The sequence below is a fragment of the Ambystoma mexicanum genome, chromosome 2q (assembly GCF_040938575.1).
Source record: "Ambystoma mexicanum isolate Mex_15411 chromosome 2q, UKY_AmexF1_1, whole genome shotgun sequence".
Classification (NCBI taxonomy): domain Eukaryota; kingdom Metazoa; phylum Chordata; class Amphibia; order Caudata; family Ambystomatidae; genus Ambystoma; species Ambystoma mexicanum.
In genome coordinates this window covers 1,257,460,841-1,257,485,707 of record NC_090924.1, presented here as the reverse complement: position 1 = coordinate 1,257,485,707, position 24,867 = coordinate 1,257,460,841, and the positions used below count along the sequence as shown (strand labels likewise).

Here is a 24,867-nt window from a genome sequence, read left to right as displayed (position 1 = left end):
AATCCCCCAAAGAAGTCCATAAACTGAAAAAGGGTTAGTTCAAACATGCGCATATAACCTGTATTGACTAATAATATTGACAGTGCTTGTGTTATTATTGTCCAGTCATCTTTATTAGCATGTCCCGAACATTAGTAACAAGTTTGAGCCGACAGTTGTTTCGACAAAAAGTATAAGTCCCTGTTATCTCCAACATGATCTAGATTGGTAAAGTGAATCTTCTTATCCGTTGTAAATCGTCCAGTATAGCTGATCGCCTCTGACTAGAAAGAGATGACGCTCCTGTTCTCAGGAAACATATATCTGAGAGTATGTGCTCTCTACAACCTGCCGTGTTCGGCCACTGTTCCTCAGGTGTTAGTATAGGGCTGCCTCCCTGTGTGTGGTCACTGCCCTCCCCTTTCCCTCTCAAGCCACAGTCCGGCCGGCCGCCAGTCAGTCAACAGAGACAAAGCAATTAAAAAGGACGCAGCACACCTAAAGGGCTTGGGAGCTTCTGTCATCAGCGTAAACACTGGTCACAGGGCTTTAAGTGGGCATGGGCTAGCTGGGGCCGACTCCGGCAGGCTCTGAAATATTGCTCTGAGGCAGGGCCCTGCCCGGGCTCAGAAATGTACCCTGGCAGCCCCGGCTGCTAGAGGACAAGGCTTTTTTTCTAAAGCCTGAAGCTTTTGCTTATCTGGCCGAGGTTCGGAAAATAATGCCTTTGATCCATAATCGTGGCACCGGCACCTGCGAGGCATCCCTTCAATCAAGAGATGCCTGTGGGCCGGCGCCACCATTAGCGAACAAAAGGTATGGCTGCTGGAAGCCAAGCCTTTTTTTCTAAAGCCTAAGGCTCCCGCTCATTCGCAGGAGCGTCAGGCTTTAGGAAAAAAGGTCTTGGCTTCCAGCGGCCGGATGCCTGGCGAGGGGCAGCACCATGATTAAGGCTGAAAAGGCAAGGCGCTATCCCCTGCCAGGAAAGCCGTTAGTAAATAAATGCTGAAAGGGCTGCCTGGCAGGGGTGCCTCAAGCCCATTAAGCCGGGGCTTGTCAAGGGGTGTGGCCTAATGAGACAGCAGGCAACCCCCCTGCCGCCATAAGGCCAAGCCCCCTTGATTAGCCCCGTTTCATTTTCCAGTGCCACCTAAGGCACTGAACAGTCATCTACATGGCCATGCTTACTTGAGGACAGATAGCTCACTACATGAGAGGCATGTTGCTCAGATCCTTGCTTACTCTGTGGAGAATGTGTTTGAGTCCAGGAAGGGCCAAATCATTCTTTTTCTATTGTTGAGAAAACATGTCCCATTCATGTGACTAGTATTAAGAAAAGTGCAGCAGGAACATCAGTTCACGTATTGTCAACACTGCCATGCTAGCAATCGGCTTTGACGTCTTCTTATTTTGTGGCAGTGCGCGTTAACAATGCTGTGTGCTCAGAGGAATAACTGAACCTGTTGCGATAGGGCACGACTCCCTTAGCACACGGGCTGCAGACGGCCTCCCAGTCCGCCCCTGAGACTGCTAAAGCAGACCATATCTGAACTTTCACTGTCCTACCTCTGTTTCTTTCTCCCCACCCTTCGCCCCGCCCCCGTTTTCCCTAGCTCCTGTACAGCATCCTGATTGGTTCCCATCTTGCACGGTGCTCCATTACAGCATAGCTAGGTCTGCATTCTATATAACCCACTCCGCATTACCTCCACGTCCACTCTTCCTCGTCCCAGTACTTACTTCATGAGGCCCCTGCCTCCGACACAGGACCTTCTTCTATTTCTTTAAATTCCTATAACTCCTCCCCTACATCCATGTCACTCAGTTTTCATTTTTCCTGCCTCGGCAGGTTGGACTTTTTCTTCCCGGTACGGGGCACTGGGGAGCACCTCTTGCTGGCCCCCTGGGGGCGCTGTGTGGCGGGGCCCTCAGCTCCCTCAGGTGCGGCGCTGCTCCTGGGCCACCTGCGGGGCTTGGGGTCACAGTTGAGCGGGATTGCCTCGCTCGGTTCTTTGCTGGGCTCCGGACCGCAGCGTGAGCATTGTGTCCCGGGTCCTGCACGGCCCAGGGGAAGGTAAGGAGAGGGGAGGACTGGGCTTGACGTTTTTCCCCTCTCCTTCTGTTTTTGCCATCTTGATTCAACAGGCCTTTTCTTCGTGCTCTGTGTACACATCTTTATTGGAAATGATGGCAAACACTTGGCAGTATGGGCTAGCCTTCCCTTTTGCTGTGTGGCCTCTCTGCTTCTTGTCGTGGGGTGACAGTGGCAGAGAGTCTTTGAAAGTGCAGGGGCTCTGTTCTGTCGCAGGCGGCCAAAATGCTACTTGCGCTCGGTCCAAGAGACCACATATCCCCAGCCCTTAAAACACTGCACTGGCTTCCAGTAGCCCGTAGGGTGGCTTTCAAAACCTTATGCCTCTCCCATCGAGCACTGCATAAAACTGGACCGCAATATCTTCAAGACAAACTAATACCCTATCATCCCACTCGCACCCTAAGATCAAGCTCAGCCAGCCTCCTAGTAATTCCCAAGACAAACTCAGTCAGCCTAGGCGGATCATCATTCTCAGCCCTGGCTCCAACCCTGTGGAACTCGCTCCCGCCCCACTTCCGCCCCCCCACATCCGCCTAACTGAGGACCTAACGTCCTTCCGCAAACTACTGAAAACCTGGCTCTTCCCATAAACCCAAAACTAGCATCATCACAATAATACCGACCCATCAATCTACCTGAAGCGAGAAATGACAGCTAAATAAACTCGAATGTAAACTAGAAAGACAAACAGACCTAAACGAGTAAAGTAGATCAAAACAGTAGAACACTTGATAAACATACATCATACCACACCCCACGCTTACTCTCTCCCTTACACCACCACTCATCTAGAACGCAGAGATACTATGACACCATTCGGTATAACTGTTCTCATATCTACATCTTGCTGGTTTCACACCCCCCAGCCAGGCGTTCTCCTCAGGCCTAACGCAGCCACACTCGTTCTGGATAAAGCCGACCAGAGCGAACACATACTACTGATCTCTCAACCACCACACCTACCGCTAAGAAGCAGCTACCACTTGAATTCCGCACCAGCTGCACACATACCTGGTGCGCTCACGCACTTTTGGACTCTCTCTACTTTCTCTACTGACCTGAACTTCGGTTCCCAAGGGCGTTCAACCTACCAGCGCCTTCAGACCATACCAATGGTATATAAGGCGCTATATAAATGCAAAATAACATAACATAACATAAAATAACATGAGCGCCTGGGGACCAATTCCGTTGGTGACGGTGCGCGGTACAAATACCTTTAACATTTAACATATCACCCGCTCCTCAGACACACACAGCTCAGGATGCACCGGATGTTAGCTGCATTCTCTGGGGGAAGGTAAGGAGAGGGGAGGACTGTGCTTGATATTTTTCCCCTCTCCTGCTGATATGGCCATCTTGACTCCTTCAACATGCCGTTTCCTCGTGCTTTGTGTACACATCTTTATTGGAATTGATGGCAAGCACTTGGCAGTATGGGCTAAGTCTTCCCTTTTGTTGTGAGGCCTCTCTGCTTCTTGTCGTGGGGTGACAGTGGTAGAGAGTCTTTGAAAGTGCGGGGGCTCTGTTCTGTCGCAGGCATGTCACATATCACCCGCTCCTCAGACACACACAGCTCAGGATGCACCGGATGTTAGCTGCATTCTCTGGGGGAAGGTAAGGAGAGGGGAGGACTGTGCTTGATATTTTTCCCCTCTCCGGCTGGCATGGCCATCTTGACTCCTTCAACATGCCGTTTCCTCGTGCTCTGTGTACACATCTTTATTGGAAATAATGGCAAGCACTTGCTAGTATGGGCTAGCCTTCCCTTTTGTTGTGAGGCCTCTCTGCTTTTTGTTGTGGGGTGACAGTGGCTGAGAGTCTTTGAAAGTGCGGGGGCTCTGTTCTGTCACAGGCATGTCACATACCACCCGCTCCTCAGACACACGCAGCCCAGGATGCACCGGATGTTGGCTGCATTCTTTGCGTGCAGCCTGTGAAAACGGCGCAGATTTGGGCACGTCTGCAAGTGGCCAGAAGGGTACCGGCCTGGCATAGTCTACACTTCGGGTTTGAGTCTCTACGGTGCTGACTCGGCCCTTCATCCTTCCTAGACCGACGCATTGGAACGATTTAGAGCTTGGGGCTACCAGCTACTGGATACAGGGCTCAAGCCACCTCTCAGTCATGTGGCGAGTTAGTGGTGTGTTTGGGTCTCTGCTAGCTATGGACGCAGACTCCTTGTCCTGTCCTCTTCCTCTGAACTTCACGAGGGAAGGTCAAAGGAGATGATTTTCTTTTCCCTTGTCCGGCATGGAATTCTAGAAAATGAATCATGGAAGTAATGGCCGTTCAGAGGGTTCCTAGTGTCTCTTCTTTTAGGGCCTAGGTCCTCCGGTGCCGACGTGTTGCTTTCACGCCTCCTCTCAGATTTGTGGGAAGTGATATGGCACATGGTGGCACATGTCTGTGCTTAGAGGGGTTCTCAGGGCCCCTGGTGCCGGTGGATGGGGATGTCCCTTCAGTGGGTTTTTCCAGTGTAGGCATACCCCAGGTAAGGGGTTGCCTTTGATGTCTGCTATCCGGGATGGTTTGTTTTGCCCCGCTTTGTGACAGTACTCTGCCCTTTTGATGCCAGCCTGGTGGCTCCTCTGTCGGCTGGGGGAGGCCATGGTCTGCTGGACTTCTGGGGTGTCCTGTATCTTCCTTTTGATAAGTAGGATCTTTTTGTGGGCTGACAAGCATGCTGTTATATTGAGGCACAGGCATGCCTCAACGTCCTGTGATTTTCCTCTGGTGCAAGTGCAGTGACTGACGGTTTTCCCTGGCTCCTCGTCTCTATCTTCTCGGAGGTGTATGGGACCGGTGGGGTTCGGCTTCTTGGATAATGGGCTCCTTCCAGAGGGGGGTATCAGTTGCCGTTCCTGTCTCCTCCTGTCCAGGTTTGCATGGTTAGGACTTTGGTACCCAGCTCACGGTCCAAGTAGTTGCCCATGGGATCCGTTCTCTCCGAACGGTTGTTGTGGGTTACCGTCTTGTCCGTTCCTCTCTCTGTCCAGGGTCAAGTTTTCTACTTGCGGGTGTTCCTGGTCCCTATGCCTTCTAGTATGTGTCACCTGCTTATGGGTCTCAAGACCCTGCACTGCTTGTCTGGACGTCTGGGGAGAGCGTACTCTGGATGTTGTGCAGGGGGGGCGCTTGCTGGCTGGTCTGGGCTGGGTTCTCAGAAAGCAGTATGTCTCGGCTCGCCTGTTGCTGAAGTTACGGGGCACGTGGCGTCTTTTGTGTGTTTTCCGGTTCCTTGAGCCCGTCTTCGGTTACGTCCCCTGGTGTCTTATACTCTCTCCCACTGGCTCCCGACGTCTTGGCTTTCGTAGTTTTGTTTTCAGTGTCCCCAGCGCTGCGAGTCTCCCTGCTATGGTGGCGGGGGGTTTCAGGTCTACAGGCTGAGGTTTTTCCTTTATGCCTTTCCGCATATTCCCCTTCTGCCCAGAGTGATTTGGCGCATCAGAGTGTCCAGGGTGACTGTGTTGTTGTTAGCTCAGTTCTGGTCCCGCCGGAGTTGGCTCCCCTCTCTGTTGGAGCTTCGGTCCTAGGAACCTTGGCTGTTTCCGAGGTGGCTGTGTCCCCTTCAAGGGGATCTGCGGTTGGAATTCCACCAGATGCAATGGCAGTGTGGCTATTGCTCAGTCTAGGTTGATATCTCAGGGGTTCTCAGATCCTGTAGTTGAGTACATAATGGATGCTCTTAGTCCCTCCACTCTGAAGGTGTTTGGCAGGCATTGGAGCCATTTCCGAGACTGGTATGGCCGGTCTGGGATCCCTCCCCTGCGATCTGGCCTCTCTGCTATCCTTCAATTCCTCCAGAAGGGCTTTTGACAGGGGCCTGGCAGTTTTTTTCAAGGCTTCGCTCTCAGTGGGCCTCCATGAAATTCCTTTTGGGGGGATGGTCACTTGGATGGGGAGGTGTTGGTGGGGAAGTTGCTCCAGGGTTTTTCTTCTTCCCGTCCTTGTGCTGATAAAGGGCTTCCCCCTTGGGATCTCCCTCTTGTATTACGGTTCCTTCAAGGGCCTCCTTTTGAGCCCTTTTTCCGAGATTGATATCAAACATCTTACACTGAAATCTGCTTTCTTATTGCCCTCGCTTCTGCCCGTAGGCTTGGGGAGATTGGGGCTCTCTTATGTCACCCTCCTTTCCTGAGAGTGCTGCCAGACTTGGTGGTGCTGAGGTGTGGTACGAAGTTCCTCCCTTAAGTTGTATCTCGGTTTTCACACCTCTCAGGATCTGGTTCTCCCTGACTTCTTTCATGATCTGAGAATGCATAATGAGGTGGCTTGGCTTAACATTCTGTCCGGCGGGACGTGTTGGAGTATTTGGCTAGGTTTGCTTTTTTCCACCAATCTGATAGTCTTCTGATTGCTTGTGGTCCGGCTGGGGCTGGGCATAACACATCTGTGGTTTCCATTTTCCGGTGGTTCTGGGTTGTGATCTCCAGGTCCTATGTGGCTTCTGGCCTGCCTGTGCCTGCGCATAATCAGGGGCGGTCCGGCAGGGGTTTGGCGGCTTCCTGGGCCGATGCAAGGAGGGTTTTTCTCTGCAAGAGATTTGTATGGCTGCCGCCTTGGCTGGTCTAGGCATTTTCGTCAACCGCTATGGGTTGAGTTTCTCCCACTCGGGGGGGGGGGGGGTTGGTTCCTTCGTGGTTGGAGTTTTGTCTGTGGAGATGTGAATTAAGAGTTATTGTGGGTGTGTTTGCTGCCCTGTTTTTAGCTCTGTGTCTCATTGGGACCTTTTCCCCGTTGCTGCTTTGGTATACCTCATGAAGTAAGTACTGGGACGAGGAAGAGTGGACGTGGAGGTAATGCTCAGATTACTTACCGGTAATCTTCATTACTCCTAGTCCTACTCTTCCTCGTCACAGTACCGACGACCCTCCTCACCCTCCCTAAGGGGAAGGTCCCATGCTCCGGCTTGGTAATATGAAACTGAGTGACATGGATGTGGGGGAGGAATTATAGGAATTTAAAGAAATAGAAGAAGGTCCTGTGTCGGAGGCAGGGGCCTCATGAAGTAAGTACTGTGACAAGGAAGAGTAGGACTAGGAGTAATGAGGATTACCGGTAAGTAATCAGAGGAATAACCCATAGCTCTCAACGCACACACTTTTGGTGGGTGTCACAAGCCTTGTAAACAGCTGACTCACCCGCCAAGCCTCCTGCACGCCCATTCGTTTCAATGGGCTCTCACCCACCAAAAACAAAATCGGGTGTTTTCACCCGCCTTTCCGACACAAAAGGTTGAGAGCTATGAATAAACACAAGGATACACTTGCCTGCTGGAGGGCGCTGTGTGTTGTTTATGGCCGAATGCATTGTTTCTAGGTTTTCGGTGTAGAGCGAAGCCTGGCATGTTATGGTTTTGTGACTGTCAGTGGGTTTTATAGGTAGGTAGTTACGTGGCTGGCACACACTGTACTTTCCCGTGGAATGTATCTTGTAAAGCACAACGTTTGCCATATCCGTGGCTGTTAGGCTCTATGGAATGAAGCTCGCAGCTTTCTGGTTTCATGGTTCTGGAAGCGTCACCGTCACACACAGCTAAATTCCCTGCTTGTTGCGCAATTAAAAAATCTATCAGAAGAAGGCAGACTTCTGCTTACTGCCACCCTGCTGCCCATCGCTTCCTTCCTCAAACCTCCTTTCCTGCCACTCCCCGCTTCTTACAGCCGCGCTGGCAGGTGTCAGTGGTCAGTGGTCAGGAAAGTGACATGCGAGCGCATGCGCAGTGGACGGCTGTACAGAAGCGTCCATGCACTTGTTCGCTTAGAGCACCCGGAGATTCTGCAGGAGCAGAAAGAGATCAGCTTGGACGTGTCCTGCACATTATAATATCATGTTTTTTCATTCTGGCACCTCATGCCACATTCCTCTCTAGGCACTGAAATAATTGTTCTTTTTACCCACCCCAGATTGATGAAAGGTTGGGTCGGGCCTGCTGAGTTGCTCCATGCCGAGGCAAGTGCTGCGCGTGCTTAGCTAGCCACAGGGACCTGAGAAGGGATCACATGAATGGCATTCGACGAGCCACACTATTAAATAGTAATGGGCCATAGCTCGCTTTATTCCACGGTCAAATGGTTGCCCTTACAGGATTTCTTGGCATGGTCTGCATGTGGGTAAAGTTTCGCTGATGAGCACTGGTTAGAGTCGGTCTTGGGTAACACATAGTCCTGGGCACAAACAAGGGGACCCACACTCGCAAATGGAAATGCGCGACTATTCACAATGTACTGTTTGAGTAATGCTTCAGGGTGCATTTGAAAATAATAGGCCTCATCACAAGTTGGGCGGAGTGGTAAACATGTGGCGGTAACGCTATTACCTCTGCATTACCGCTCCGCCCGAAAGTTGGGTGTTCACCTCCAGCTCTGAGCTGGGGGTAAATCTGGCGACTTTCCGACCAGTTTTTGGCGCAATTGCCGTAGCTGTAACAGCATTGCGGTAACTGTGCCGAAAATGCCCCATTGGGTCCAAAGGATGCAGAATAAATGAGGATTTACCAACTTGGGATCCAGCCCGGGTCGGGCTGGGACAAGAAATAGTCCGCGTCACCCATAAAAAAGTGGCCCACCCGTCGCCTCACAAAAGTGGCCCACCTGTCGCCTCACGACCCTTGACCTCTGATTACATCACCAGAAGTGATGTCATTTCAGCCCACCCCAAAGTGACATCCCGGGAAGCGATGAAACACAACCTTTCACCCCTTGCCAAAGCAGGAAATGGCATCAAATGGTATTGTCCCGAAGTACACTACGAAAAATATGGTTATGATTTTACTAATGTGATATACATTTCATACAAGAATGGATCACCATATGTATCATTAATATCTGTGTGTATAGATCCATATTGACAAATTACTGTGAATGCAAGCAGACGTCCAAGGGCAAATGAAATGTTATTGTATAGCACTTACGCTTAAGCTCTTTTTTACAGAACAAATATACATACAATATCACCCAACCTGTGTTGGTACTCATTTATCGACCTAAGAAGGAAGAAAGGCTTTTTGGAGAAAAAAAAAGAATTTGAAAAAAAGAATATTTATTTTTCTATTTTTTATTTCTCCAAACCGGCCCAGGCATGCCAGAAACCGGCCCCCACTCCCCAGGCATGATTTCAACCCGTCCACGGGGCGAAAGGCTGAGGGGCCAATCCGGCCCTGGATCCAGCGCTAATACCGCCAGACCAAGTTGCAGTAACGCGAATTGCCTTGGTCAGTATCCCAGCGGATTTACCACTGGGATACCGCCCAACTCGTGATGGGGCCCATTGTGTGCTTAATGCTGTGTAAAAACTACAAGCTACAGAGTTCCCTAAGTCATTAATAGTTCCATACTGACCCACAATCCTAGCCCACATGGGTCTATCTGTCCAGAATCGCCATGTTGCCTGCCCTAAGGGCCAGTCCAAGCTTCCCAGTTGAGACATGTGGACATCCTGTCACCACAATGCCACTGGACCTTTTTGAAACCCTGGGCAGATAGACAGCTTTCTGGATCCCTGACAGCTCAAATGCAAGGCGCTCACCTTGGTAACAGGACGAAGCTGTGTGACAGGTTTGATACCCGGTCATGCCAAACCAGCCCTTGATCCCACCGAGGTTCAAAAACCGAGTAACACGAGTGGGTAACAATGCTGGCACCGATTATTACAGTGCTTAGAACATGGATGAATCTGGTGTGGAGCGCTATATGAATCACCTAATGGTTACTGCCCAGCTCCCCTTCTTCTGAGCCAGGGAATTATTGCCTGTGTTCTACAGCTGCACTCGATTGTTAAAAAGCAACAATGCAGTGCCACGTTACACCCGAGAGGTGGACCAAGAGGACGCCAGATGGAAAGTAAAGGAGAGGAGAGAAGCCTTGTGGTGCCAGACATTGAATTGAGATATTTTCACTGTCTCAGGCAAATTATAAAAGGTGACTCCACTATTGGAGCTGTAGCCTACAGCCATGAATCCCTTTGGCAGTGTTTAGCTACAGTGACAGCGTGCTTAGATAGGAAGGAAGTGAGGTGTCAGAGGGCGCAAGAGAAAGGTGAAGCTCAGATCCTCGCGCTATAAAACGGTGTGCTTTTATGTTAAAGTCTGAAATTCCCATGCTGCCTATCATCAAATTGTAATGCACGATCCCAGACGTCTGCGGCAGGACAATGACCTGACACTGATGCATCCGGCATAGCCGTTCCTTACGGGAACATGTTGCAGTCTTTCACTTGAGCAAGTCAACAATCGCATAACATAGGCAATTTGGTACAACAACAGCCATTTGAGCCAAGTCACACACGCAACAGTGCCACCTAGTAAACCTCACTGCAAGTTCACCTCCAGTTCAGAGCCACATCAGCATGGCGTTGTAGGCGTTGCAGGCCTGAAATGTTGCCGAAACGTTGACCATTTACTCCAGGAAATTGTCTTTGTCTGACAGCCAGGATGCCTTGCCGGTGTGGCTCTGAACTAGAGGTGAACTTCCAGCACTGGTTACCAGGTGGCGCTGTTGCATGTGTGACTTGGCTCAGATGGTTTTTTCTTGTTTCACATTTCTTGCTCCACCTCTCACCATCATGGTGAAGGCAGTTTCTTGTACGTTATTGTGTGGTACCAGCATTAGTGAACGTATGGTTGTGTGATGGACTGAAGATGGGCTCAAGCGTGCCCTTTAAATGAGGAGTCTCCTTCACCACATAACGTTACAAATATGCCTCGCCACGCTATCTGATCAACAAGGGCGTGACAAGCCGACTGACCCAAGTGCCAGAGCCAAGAGTTGACTGTGTACAGGTCAATGCAGGGAACACAAAAGGGAAAGAGGCAGGGGGGAAAGGGAAAAACCGGACCCTCCAAGATGTGTAGCTGCTTGGCCACATGGTGATGGAGGCCATTAAATGATTCCTGTTAAGCTTTGTGGGACAGGGATAAACAGAACGAAGTCTAGACTGTCAGATCATGGTAGTAGTTACTCCTTCATGTTAGTAAAGTAGGACCAGGCCATCTTTATCCTGGCGCATAAACCCTAGTGTCTGATGCACAGTGTTCCAAGGGAAACCTGAATAAAAGCTAATCGCAGCGATTGGCTTCCTGAGTGGAGAAACTGAGATAGAAAGGCTGAAAGAAAAACAGAGGCTGATAACGACAGTGTCCTGAATAAGTGTAAAATAGCTCCCAAATAAATCAAATAGTATCAGCAAATGATAAATGTAAAATATAAAATGGTGAAGTGTACATTTCGAAACCGGCAGCTGTTTGTTTTATCAATGTCAGTGTGTGCCAACAGCACAAACCGGTGCTTACATTGATGGGGTGTTTGCCAAGGCAGAGACCTGGGACGTATTCCTGATCTTCGACACTTGTTGTTTGAAACTCTGTTTGATTATGATGCGGAGTTTCAGCAAATGTAATATTTTAAGTGTTTTAGTAACATAACAAGCAACAACACGGTGCACAGGCCACGTGTCTTGACATTCCTGGCAGGGCATTGTTATTAATGAACCTGGTGAGATACTACAGTGCTGCTGAGCTGCATTGTCAGGAAGAGCAATGAGCCCGAATGTGACAACGATACCCACACACTGCCCCATTCCACCTGCATAACTTTGGTCATGCGCTGCTACTGTAATAACTGGCAGCCCTAGAAAATGTGGAGCTTTCTGTGATCCTGGTGTTTTCGGAAGTTGACTGTAGTTTGAGCCAGCTGGTGTGGCTTGATTCACAGTGACGGTGTAAGGTCCTTTACTCAAATCCTGATAGTTCTCTGCTCCGTTCTCCACTCGGTTGCCGACTCTGTGCTATGGTGAGAGTCCCTGTGACGCCGCTGACTGCACTGTGAAGGGTAGTTTGCCTCTCTACCCCGCCTATTCCTCACTCTTTGGAGCAAAGCGGAAAGAACAGAGACGGGGAGCTGAGTGCAATTCCTCATTGGAAATATCCAATGAATACCTAATGAACGCTGCTGCTGCGCCTTGGACCTGACATCTATGTTGTAGTGTCTCACAACGGATAATTTGAAGACCACCTCATCATCCCCGCAACTACCTATGCTTATGTTTGGTGGTAAGGTAGGGGAAGTTTTGCAGTGCTGGTGCTATTGCTGTCCCTATTTGTGGGGTAGGCTGTTCACATATTGTGGAGTGCTGTGTGCAATAGAGCGCTGTAGAGAGCTGAGTGGCTGCAGAGAGACCACAGCTCCTGGCAGCTCATGGTAGGAGTTTCATAGATAATTAACTCTGTGAGACGGGTGGGTTTTTTTGTTATGTGAACAGTCTACGTGCCTCTGCTTTAGTTTATTTGGAATATGTTTGATCTTCCAATCAAGACAGCTGCATCTACATCCGCTACAAATACTAACGGTGGGGAGGAGAGTAACACGCCTACCTTGGTGTTGAATGTACATATGGCTGCACAGGTTGTTCTGCAGTTGAATAGTCAGGTTCAGGCCATCCTCTCGCCAAGCCACCCCACCCCTGCAGCTTCTCTTGGCTGCAGCAGAACCTTTCCATCCACAAACTATTGAAGAAGCCGAAACTCCCCCGGTTTCCCCCCCTCTGTGTAGCCATCTCGGAGGAAGTTATTTCTCAGCCTAGAGGGGAGAACAAGCAGCTTATTTTGGAAGGTCTGCTTAGTCCGGGCGACGTAATCATATCGGTAGAAGCAGATCTACTAGTTTCCAAGAAAGAAATTGAGTAAATCGAAGCATGTCTCGACATCATCCAAAATCACAGACTTATTTTCCTCCCCCTGGTACCAGTAGTGAGATTAAAAACAGAAACAAATGACGGAACTAACACAACTAACAGTTCAGATCCCTCCACAACAAAGCAACATTATCTACATTAATGATGTTAGCCTCCTGAATCTTGATTTATCTGGTAACGTACAAGGCATACAACTGCATAATCGCACAATCGATCGCTCCATCATGGAAACGATCACCAAATATCGTCTTTGATTGGCAATCCTTCGTCCCTTCTGGGTGAAGGGGATGCTTTGGAGTGGGATGTTAAGGACTCTTCCCACACAATGTCCTCCAAGTTGCATCATCTCCATCATACTTTACGGAGTTGGATGATGAAAAGGTGAGACTTACTGCTCCGTCTATCTCGTACTTCAACCTGGTTCTGAGCACCTTTGCCAAATTATATGATAACATGAATATGGAATGAAAAGCTCATACTCTATTGCTTAGTGAGATAAAGTTAAAATTGGAGTTGATGGATGGTCCTCAACATCTTGAAAGCCAAGAAGTGCCTTCTATCTTATAAACTAGGATCAAGGATGCCCCAAATTCAGCCATAATCTTAACAGACCATGATCAACATTCATCTGTAATTCCAACCTGCTCCAAAAATGTGGAGGATCCTGTTACTATAATTGGGCCTAAGGAAGGCTCGATTAATGTTTCTAGCTAATTAATGTAAAAAGAAAACTAAAAAGAATAAGAAAACTAATCCAAATAAGAGAAATTCAAGGCAAAATGATGTTTCACTCTTCGCCACTCAAACTGATCAGTTAATTTTAGAATTCCTTTTTTGCACCTTCTAAAGACATTATTTTAAATCGTTCATATGTCCTTAAGCTCTTTCATGGAATCCCTTGTCCCTGTCTTCTTATGTCCAAGGACATTGAATTGGTCTATTTCTTTGACTCCAAAAGAAATGACATTGTGTCTTCAAAAATACCTTCTAAAATTGTGAGGAAAATGCTTTTAAAAGAAGTTGAATTACTCAGACAAATGGGTTATGACGTCTCCCCTCAGATTTATGTCAACTCTTCAACTGGTAAAAGTTCGTCTGTGTCTGAGATGGAGGATTTTCGAGGGGGAGAACGTCTCCCCTCCAAATCCAATGTTTTAATGGTCAGCCGTCCAAGCGTTTAGTGCATTTCACAAACATTCCATTAACTTCACCTCCAAAGTTAGTGGATGGGTCATGGCTAGCTCAATCTTTGTGTAATAACAGTAAACACTTGGGGGGTTTTGAGTACGGGTCTCTAGGATAAAGTTGTGTATGAGAATCTATCTCCAGAGGTCATAACCACATTACCAATCAAGTCCTGCTCAAATTCCTGAATACGTTCACTATCCTGATTCTCCAAGAGCACTGGATTTGTTGCCAATAGTTTTGGATGGATATCAGGTTGCTTCTCGATCCGCTATTAAATCTAATAGCAAGCGCCCTTCTGGCGATCTGCTTATTGCTATCAATTTAAAAGCTTGAAACAACTGTGAGATTCTCTTTGACTCAACATATGGTGTTCTGGCCATAAAAGCAAATATAAAGTATGGGGTGGTGCAGAAACCTTTGCCGATTATTGATATCTACAGGAATCCAGCACTATCTTCTCTTTCATTATTTTTGATAAAGATTAATTCAATCTTACATTTATCTTGTGAAAACGTGTAGAGTCAAGATGTGATTATCGCTAGAGATTTTAATTCTGATTGTAGAGCAGTATTTGCTCCAAACACCTATATTTCCTATGGTCCTCTACATGCACAAATACTGAAATACATAAATGGGAAAATAATTGGTTGATCTAATGCAGTCTTGGACTATTCAGATGGCAAATGGAAATGTGTCGGGCAATATTCCTCATTAAAATACCTGGCTGAATTCACGATCTTAATCCTGTATAGACTATGTATTTTTAACACCAAAGTTATTTGCTGTTTGTAAATCATTTTCAGTACAGAGTACTAAATGTAGTGATCATGCATTTCTTGCCGTACATTTGAATGTTGATGTTATTACTCCAATATGTCTTCATTTGTCTAATTTAACAATTCATGCTCAAAGAAATTCGATTGCACTGAGGATTGATAACATTAGAACATTTAATAGGCGCATAAGTCAATTGTTTTACAAATCTTCATTGGAAGAGAAATTAAAATTGTTTGTCCCAAAGGGTTTCGTGGCTTTTATTTATAATCATCAGCTTCATAAAAAGGTAATGTCATCAAGTAAGACTAAAACTCACGCCTATGACCAAGAAGTCCAATTAAAGAAGGGCAACTTAGATCAGAGGTTAGGCAAGTCCAGATGTTGGTAGATTTAGAAGCTGTAAAGTTTGGTCAAATTCATCTGCTTAGACAGAAATATAAGAATTGACTTTAGGGTCATTGCTTGCTCTTATGCCATTGAGATCGGAAAAAGATACTGGAACCCATAACAACTAAGCACACTCGTAACATTTGGACTCCAATTAATTCTTTAAAATTACAAGCTATGGATCGCCAAGTGTAATCTGCTCCTGAAGGTATTTGGGACATGCATTTTTCTTCTCTGTATACATTTATAGATTCAGATTGTTGCAACCCTGTAAATATCTGGGCTGTGGGAGCTGGATTTTACATTGGATGATGTTCTCTTTTATATCTGGAACGCATGTAATTTGAGGGCTGCTGGTCCAAATGGGATATCAAATTACATCTTGAAAAGTGATTCGAAATTGCAGGCTAGTATTGTGTTTGTTAACTCCAAACTCTTGGAAATGTTTGATTATTTAATTATTATCCCCATTTATAAAATGGGGGAACGTGTAAGCCTGTAAAACTATTGTCCCATCGCTCTCTTGGATGCTGAAAGTAACATTTCCGCATCACTGATTTTACACGAATTAGAAAGATGAGTGATTAACACTGGTCATTTGGAACATTTCCAAGCAGGCTTTAGGAAAGGGTTGGGTACCACCGTCAATGTACATATCCTAAATGCCTTTCAATGAAAAGCCTGTCAAAATAATGCTCTGCATATTAATGTTGCATGCACAGATTTTTCACTTGCTTTTAATACAGTAAATAGAGCTGTATTGTGGAAGAAAGTGGATCAATGGTGCATACCAAATTCACTGCTTTCCATACTTACATATCTCCATTTGGATACTTATCTCCAAGTTAGGCTTGATCAGCAAGGTTCCCTTTTGAAAAATATTCAGACTTATAGGAGCTTAAGACAGGGATGCAAACTATCTCCCTGCCTTTTTAATTTATATTTATCTGATGTAGGATCATGTTTAGACCCTTTTTCTTTTATTGCCCCAAAGATAAATAGTTTTTAATTATTTTGGTTGGCAAACGCTGATCATATTATACTTTTAGATCACACTCAAGCGGGTCTTCAGCATCTCCTTAATCCCATTAGCCAATATGCGGATTGTAAGGATCTTGTAATTAATGCAAATAAGTGAAACATTTTGAGATTTGGTGCTAATTTGAAGAAGCCATACAAACGTACCTGGAAAATGGGAGGTATCCCATTAGAGACAGTAAATCAAATTTAATATTTAGGGGTTTTATTTGATTCATTGATTAATATAAACAATGTTTACCAGAGGCTGTTAGTAAAAGTCTCGACATTGGTCTCCCAAATGCGATGGATAAATAAAGTGTTCTGATGGTTTTCTATAGTCCCATTGATAACATTTTATAAGGTTAAAGTCAAACCAAGTATCCTTTATCCTTAATTAGTCATATGATCTCTGAATCAACTATTATAAAATTGAAGCGCAAAATCTGGAAAAAAAGGTTTAGAGTTCCCAAAGTGTGTCCCAAAAGCAATTATTCGCTTTCCATTAGGACTACCCTCACTTTATTCATAGCTTGAATGGAAAATGTTATCTTATTATAGAAAGCTTATAATACCCCCTAAAAGGTTGTTGTATTTTTATCTTAATTAAAAGGAGATCACAGAGTTTGGCTTTTACATGATTTTAAGTCGAAGAGCGAGGCAATTTTAGGTAATATTGTGGCTTCTGCTGATATCCTGATCTCAAACCATTTATAGGTAAAAAAGAAATTATTTTTAAATGACTGGTCTTGATAAACCATTGGGTGTGTTACAGAGATACTTGTCTAATTTCCCAAACTTGTTTCGGAGAGACCAATTTCTAAGATTCAGGCTTAATTTACTTCCCGCTGCTGAAATATTGACTGTACGGAATGGAGCAATGGACTCGGGAAGCATTTTGTTTTTGTGGAAACTGTTAGGGTCTAGAAGTAAGAGACAGACACACGGGTGGCACGTTGATTGGCAAATACTTTTTTCACAAATGAAATGGAGGAGTTGGAGGAAATCCTAGCTATCTCTAACTGTAAGAGGGGTTAACCTGCCTCAAAAAAACGAGTTAATGAAACTGTCAGTGGCAGAATATCCAAAATAAAGTGTGATATCCTGCCTCCAACCCCTAACCTGTCCCTCACAAGCTAAACTAAATATAAGGTGATAGGGTAGTGTATCTTGTCTGCTGTCCTGCAACCTACCGTTGCAGTTCTCACATAAAGGTTTCAACAAAAGGTGTCGACAAAAGCAAAGGAAATGTTCCACAAGATTTACGAGTTGAATCCCCTTTTCCCCAGAGTCTTTCCAGCTTTACACAAAGTGATTCTGGAATCTTCACTGGTTACAAATGAATCATGGTCTGTAGCTGGCAGGCTTGCTTTCCCAGGTGCTCCGCATCAAGGAAAAATGGCCTGGATTCTTTCCCCTAAGCCGTGCGGTCGTCCTTGGCCTCCTTTCCTCAATACTCCCACCTTGGTCAACTCTCCTGCCAAGTAGAGCATTCGACCATCTCTTTCTCACTGTCTAACCTCAGTCTTACCCAAAGCCTTGGTTTACTCTCCTGCCAAGATCCCTGAGTGATTGTGTGCAACTCAATTCCTCTATGATTGTACTCAGGAGCTTTTCCCCTGTAAGGGTCCCAGACCCTCTTCAATTGGTCAGTTCCACAATTCTCTTTATCTTCTCTTGCCCCCTTCCCCAGCCTTGGTTTACTCTCCTGCCTAGGCCTGTGTGGGCAGCTTATGTTTGCCAAGTTTGTTTATCTCCTTTTCCATGTTTGGGGTGTGCTTTCCCCACGTGAGTCTCAGACCCCCTTATGAAAGTTCTTTGCGTTCCCTGGACTCAGTAAACCTGGTCTCCACTTCCAACATGGGCTATTCTCTGTATCTGCTCTTGCCCCCTCCCACAGCCTTTGTTTACTCTCCTGGCAAGGCCTGTGCGGACAGCTTATGTTTACCAAGTTTGTATCTCTCCTTTTCCAAGTTTGGGGTGTGCTTTACCCATGTGTGTCCCAGACCCCCTTTTTACAGTTCCATGCATTCTCTGGACTCAGTAAAGACCCGGTCTCCACTCCCGACATGGGCTGCTTGCCAGGAGAAATTCTCTCTGCCTCTTGCTTGGGTCCCAGACTGACAGCAGTTCCACTGCTCAGGGCTTTTCGTGACTTGCCCGACATTGCTTCGGCGTCCCAACACTCGCCTGTGGGATCACCGGTGCATGTTCTGGTGTTGTGGCTTGCCTGACTCTGCTCAGGCATTTTCTCTGCTCACGCGGCTCCGCTCCGGCTTCCCCAGCAGGCAGACGGTTCTCGTTCAGCATCCTAGCTTCCTCGGCCGCTGGGAAGTGTCCTCTGCTTCTCCCTGCCTCAATACTGCCTCTCAGGAGCTCTCCTGGGCTCGGCTATTACCGGGCTACCATCTCACTCTGCTCTACCTCTCCATCTCCTGACCTGTGCTGCAATGTTTGACAGGCGCCTTAGTCAGTTCAGTAATGACGTTGTCGGCATTTGTCCACCGCTTACCAATGGGAGTAGGAAAGCTCATGCTCTCTGGTTTCTGTGGATCGATGAGCATCATGTTCTACTACGCACCTGTAGGATCAGAGGAAAATAATGAGGGTGATGTGTTCAAGATGCAGTTAACCCTGTGTTGTTTTATTTGAGATGCAGGTAGCATTGTATGTTATTTTACATTATGGAGATTGATGTTTGTAAACCCCACATCTGCCAGGGCTAGTGCATCAATCGCCCCTTGTGAGCCGGCAGCTGCAACCCCAAATATGTTGACATTGTGAAGGGCAACAGTAATTGGTGTCATCAGTGGGCTACGAAGTGACAATATTTTGGCCGTGGCAGTTATTTGTTTAAAAAAATTAAGAACTGGCACAGACTCATCCGGGAATTGCAGAATGGGGATGAGCTTTTTTCCGAATTCTTAGTTTATCCATGGAAGTGATTTGTAATTATGGGGCAAAAACATCCTAAATATACGATGAGAAAATGCGCTTAAAGCAGTTTTGACCAACGCAAAACAGGCAATAGTTTTGAATTACATTGAAACAATGTAACTCCCTCTTTATTGTGTTATCTACTGGTACATGTTTCCTTTTATTCTGAGTGATTATTCTGTGTCAACTCAAATTCCATTCCTCATCTGCAGATATTTTTCTGTGCCTAAACGTATTGGGTTAAGAGCAGTTTTAAAAAAAAAATGTGTTAAGTGTTATAGTTTATTACAAACTTTTTCACTCTTCCTTATAACTAATTAATCATTTTGCATCATTAAAACAAATTGATCTCTGTATAAACCGGTAAGATAGCTCAGCGGGTTGAGGGCTCGCTGCTGCGATCTGAGCTTGATCTGCAGGTCGCAGGTTCGAATCCCAACAAGGCAAACTCAGCCTTTCATCCTTCCGAGGTCGATAAATGGTACCAATTTCGGTTGGGTGATATTGTATGTAAATATGTGCTCTGTAAAGCGCTTTGGGTTAAGGCGCTATATAAATAACACATCATTATCATTATAATCCAGTCACTTGCTATTATGGGTACAATGTATCTGTTATAATCCCTTTATAGCTCGGGCGATTATCGAGTTTCAAAACTGAATAACCCTGAAAGTCAGTGATTTATTATTATCGCGGCATAAAATTTCAGCCCATCGCTGGTTTGGTTCAAGTTGCAGTCTTGTACGTGGGTTAAGAGCTGCACATTTGCAGAAACTAGGCTTTGCACTGTACAAGAACAGGACCAGTTACAGTGGCTTAGCATGTATGTTATATAACATTATTGGGAGTTACAGCACACAAGGCTGCCATTTGCACCATCACTAGGTGCTATGGAAGCTCAGAAAGAAAGCAGGGTGGGCTAGGCTAGTGTGGAGAGTGGGAAAATACAAGATAGCCTTGATATTGTATTGATGCGTGCAGACCGGAAGTACCTGAGCTCTACGTGTGGACGTGTTGCTGGGGGTTCTGTGTCGGGTGCATAGAGGTCTCTGTGCCTAGAGGAGACCCGTGTGTGCTCATGGTGCTAGGATGCCCGAGCTTTGGTACTGAGTTGATTGTGGCAGTGGAGTGTGCTATTGTTTGGCATCTGTTGGGGAGAGTATTGCATTTCCGCATGGGGGTGGCATAGTAGGTCTGCATGTAGGGTGCCTTAGCGCAGAAGTTGAAATGTTAGTGGGTACGGTTGGCACAGATTACAGTCAGGTAGCAGGACAGCATTATAGCCCATTCTGGGGAATGCCAAAGTGCAAATCTAAATGTAGCGTGAAATATGGTGCACTCCTATGGCAACCAATTAATCTAGAGCAAAATGTGATTGTCATTGTCCAGCAGTTTCATTTTCTGCTCATTGGCTAATGGAAAACATTATATTTCTACAAAGGTTAAAGATGTATCCCTGCCTGTTCTGTTCCTTCAAATAATTAATTGACACTTGTCCCTTATCTGAATAAGGGTTCTAAACAGAAACCTTATTTGTTCATCATTATCCCTTTCCTCTTTTTTCAACATCTCCAAGGACTCCTAGTAAACCCACACTAGGATTCTTTTTAAGCCCTTGGATTACAAGGCTTACCTTTTAAACACCTTTGACCCTGGGCCTGCACCCTATATAGCTTCAACAGTATTCTTGTATTCCTGTGTTTAGTGCTAACGAGCCACCCACAAACTACAACTAACGGTGGTGCTAAAATACACCTTGTGAGGCAAAAAACCATGTAGCCTCACTCAGTGATGATAAAGTTCTTTTAAGAACCAAGCTAAATGGTGGCACTTAAGCACCACCTGTGTACCAAAACTATGCAGCCTCTCTATTCTAATATATGACATTTCCCTGCAGTGGACATTTCACCACATTTTACTGCTGCACTTTTATGGGGGGGCGCAGACCCCATACTTCCATCCTAGGTTACCCGTTAGTCACCCACATCTATACTCTATATCTCCCTACCCCATGATTCTTTGACTTCTATAAAAATACTGCTTTGAGATGTGGTGAAATGGTTCTTTCCCAAATAGGGTAAACAGCTGTGGGGAAATAGCAGGGATGCCACACTATCCTTGGTTAATGAGCATTTACCTGTGCCTGTTACCATAGTAGTGGTCTTACAGCACTGAGACTTGTCTGAATAGTGGCATAGTTTTCCCCCTCTGCATGTCCTGCAGGTCAAGTTCCTTAGTTTACATACTCAACCTAAGAGAAATGCACTGACAGGTGACCACAAATCTATCATGGCTTTCTGTAACTTTGTCATGTCTCCATAAACACTCTTCATATTTGGCGCAATGCTGCCACTCACAGGCCAGCAATGCACAGTGAACAATTTATTTGCCATTTACTGCTAACAAAGATTGCTTGCAGTAAATGTCAAATCAAAATGTCAACATCACCATACTCTCCATTAAGGGTGACATAACATCTTCCTGACTATGCAAGTGGTTGAGTGGCTATTGCAACACCTGCCCCGCCCAGGGTAATGAAAAACTGTGGTTTTTGGGCAAAAGGAAGGAGGGAAAAAGTCAAAGGGTAAGCGAAATGGGACTAGAATAGAGAAAAAATAAACAATCAATTGGAATGGTACAAGAAAAAAATCTTCCCAAAAAGACAAACTCATCAAAGCAGCTCTGGTGAACGCTAGGTCTCTTCCTGCCCATGCTCTCGACATCGCTGACCTTATTTCCCACGAAAAGCTCGATCTCCTCGCAGTCACGGAAACTTGGCTTAATGCTGCCTCCGGTCCATCTCTGGCCCTTGCTATACCTATTGATTATGCTATTATTAGATGCGACAGAAACACCACTCAAACGAAGGGAGGTGGACTTGCCATCATATTCAGAAATACACTCGACATCAAAGTCATCCAGGACTCTCAAATCCCCTCTGCTGAATCCTTGTCTATTAAGCTACCTCTATCACCTAACCACACGGCATCTCTGCACCTCATTTACCGACCACCAGGTCCCATCTCCTCCTTTATAGAGGACATTGCATCACTCATAACCACAGATACCAAACCCAGCTCTCAAACGATCCTACTTGGGGACTTTAATCTTGGTTTTAATGACCCTAAGAACACTAACGCCCATGACCTAGCTAACACCTTATCGGATTTAGGTCACACGCACATTATTCACGAGCCTACTCATATCAAAGGCAGAACACTGGACTGGATCACTCACCTCAATTGCTCTATTGACCTTCTATCCAATGACCCATGCATTTGGTCGGATCATCACATAATAACCTTCTCTATCAAAGCCAATACACCTCACCTGGCGCCTATCATCGCCCCAGCCACCAGCACGAGAAATAAGAAAGATATTACACCTGACAAACTCTTACCCATACTACTCCCCATCCTGAACAATATCGACTCAGAGACTGACCCCACAGTCGCAGTGGATATCTACAACCAGGCTATACTTAAAGCTTTGAACTCCATTGCCCCCCTAAAATTGCGGAAACCCAAGCCACAGCGTCACCTTAACACCTGGTTCACGCCGCAGCTAAGAGAATTACGCAAAGCTAAGAGAACCGCAGAGTCACATTGGAAAAAACATCCCACAGCATCCAATAAGACTGAGCTAACCCTAGCCTCCTCTAGTTACAAAGAAGCTATCTTTATTGCTAAAAAGGACACATATAACAAAATGATAACACAAGCAGAATCCAACACAAAGGAACTCTTTAAGATTTTGAAAGAACTAGAATCCCCCATTGCCCCCATAGACAAATATGTTACAGATGCACTATGGTGTAGCAATATTCAGAAGGCTTTATTAGATAAAATAGCTCGCCTACAATCTAAAATCAACGCAAAAAAATCCCTGCTACTTGCTGACTCGGACTACAAACAATTACCCAACAAATCACCTACCTTTAAGTCAACTTGTAAACCTTTCAGCTTCTCACCCCTCTCAATCTGGGAAGTAGAAAACATCATCAGGAAACTTAAACCTTCAAATTGCCAAGGTGATGCCTGCCCTGCCCCGATCATCAAAGCTGCTGCGCACGACCTGGCACCATTCATAACTAACCTCATCAATGCCTCCTTCAAAACTGGAGTAGTGCCTGATAACCTAAAAGATGCGTGGGTCATCCCACTCCTTAAAAAACCTACTCTTGATCCAGCCAACCCGTCTAACTATAGACCGATAACAACTGTACCTTTCTTACTAAAAATACTGGACAGAGCAGCCTATTTACAAATACAGGCCTACTTAGAATCAAACAATCTCCTAGGACTTAGGCAGTCAGGTTTCCGACCTAGACACGGTACGGAAACTGCATTAATAGATCTCACTACCCAGATCCAAATCCTGAAAGACAATGGTAAACTTGCACTCCTCTTATTGCTTGATCTGTCAGCAGCTTTTGACCTGGTCAACCATCAAACACTCTGTCACCACTTAAAAACTGCAGCACACTTCTCAGAAGCAGCCACAGCCTGGATCAGTTCCTTCTTGGCGAACAGAACCATGAGAGTCTTCTCTCCCACTGATTCTGCTGAACCTTCACCAGTACCCTGTGGAGTCCCGCAAGGCTCCTGCGTGTCCCCGACACTCTATAATATATTCACAAAGCCCCTCTTTGATATCCTTGACTATCTGGGTGTCACGTATACCAATTACGCGGACGACACCCAGATACTCATTCCTATCTCGGGGAACTATGAAACAGACAGCAAAACCCTTAATGAAATCTACTCAGTAATTCAAGCATGGATGGCACATCATGGACTCTGTCTCAATGACGAAAAAACCGAGTTGATCATCCTTGGCACTCACGCCAAACTCAAAAATCTCAACCCCGCATTTAAATCCTTCACCATAGATGGCAATCTCATTCCCGTGTCAAATAACACCAAAACCCTTGGGGTTTACATCGATGCCACCTTATCCTTCTCCAAACAAACTAATGCAGTAGCATCATCAGCCGCTTACACCTGTAAGCTGATCACTGCATGTAAGCCGTTCATCTCCTCCCCCAATTGCATCACTCTTGCTAGAGCATTAGTCCTATCCAAGATAGACTATTGTAATGCCCTTTACTTAGGCACTAGCTACAAAAATATCAACAAACTGCAAGTAATTCAAAATAATGCCATCAGAGCTGCCCTCAACATCCCCAAAAAGATGCACATCTCGGAGACCAGACGCAAACTACGTTGGCTTCCTGTCAAGCACAGAATTTCCCTTAAAACTCTGGCCCTTACACATAAAGCCAGGGCCAACCTTGCACCAGCCTACCTCACCAACCAACTTACACCTCACACTTCTTCAAGACCACTTAGAGCAGCACAAGCTAACACTATGTCCATACCGAGATTTAAACTTCATAACTCGGGTGGTGCTAGCTTCCCTGTACAAGCCTCTAAATTATGGAACACAATACCTGCGCTTTTGCGAGCAGAACCTTCATTTAACCTATTTAAACATAACACGAAGTGTTGGCTTCACAACTTGGACACTATGACACCCTAACCGCCTGATCCCAGCATGATCGACTGTCACTGGCACACTTTTGTAGCTAATGTACTTATACTAGACTATGCATATATGCATTTTCATGACTAAGTTTGTACCCACCTGTAACTGCAATGTAACGTAACCCTTATTGACTGCTTTCTATTGCAACTGTAACCAGACCTAACTTATGCGCCCGTATGCCCCTGGGCCTGGCTGCGCTTTATAAATAAAATAAATACAAATACAAATACAAAGAAGTTCAGGGGCAG

The 24,867-nt window shown here is 45.9% G+C and overlaps 1 protein-coding gene across 4 annotated transcripts in view; it reads left to right on the top strand.

The window, feature by feature from the left end:
• NHSL2 (NHS like 2) overlaps nt 1-24,867 on the top strand; it is a 1,544,548-nt gene that overhangs the window by 1,392,511 nt on the left and 127,170 nt on the right. The window lies entirely within an intron of this gene.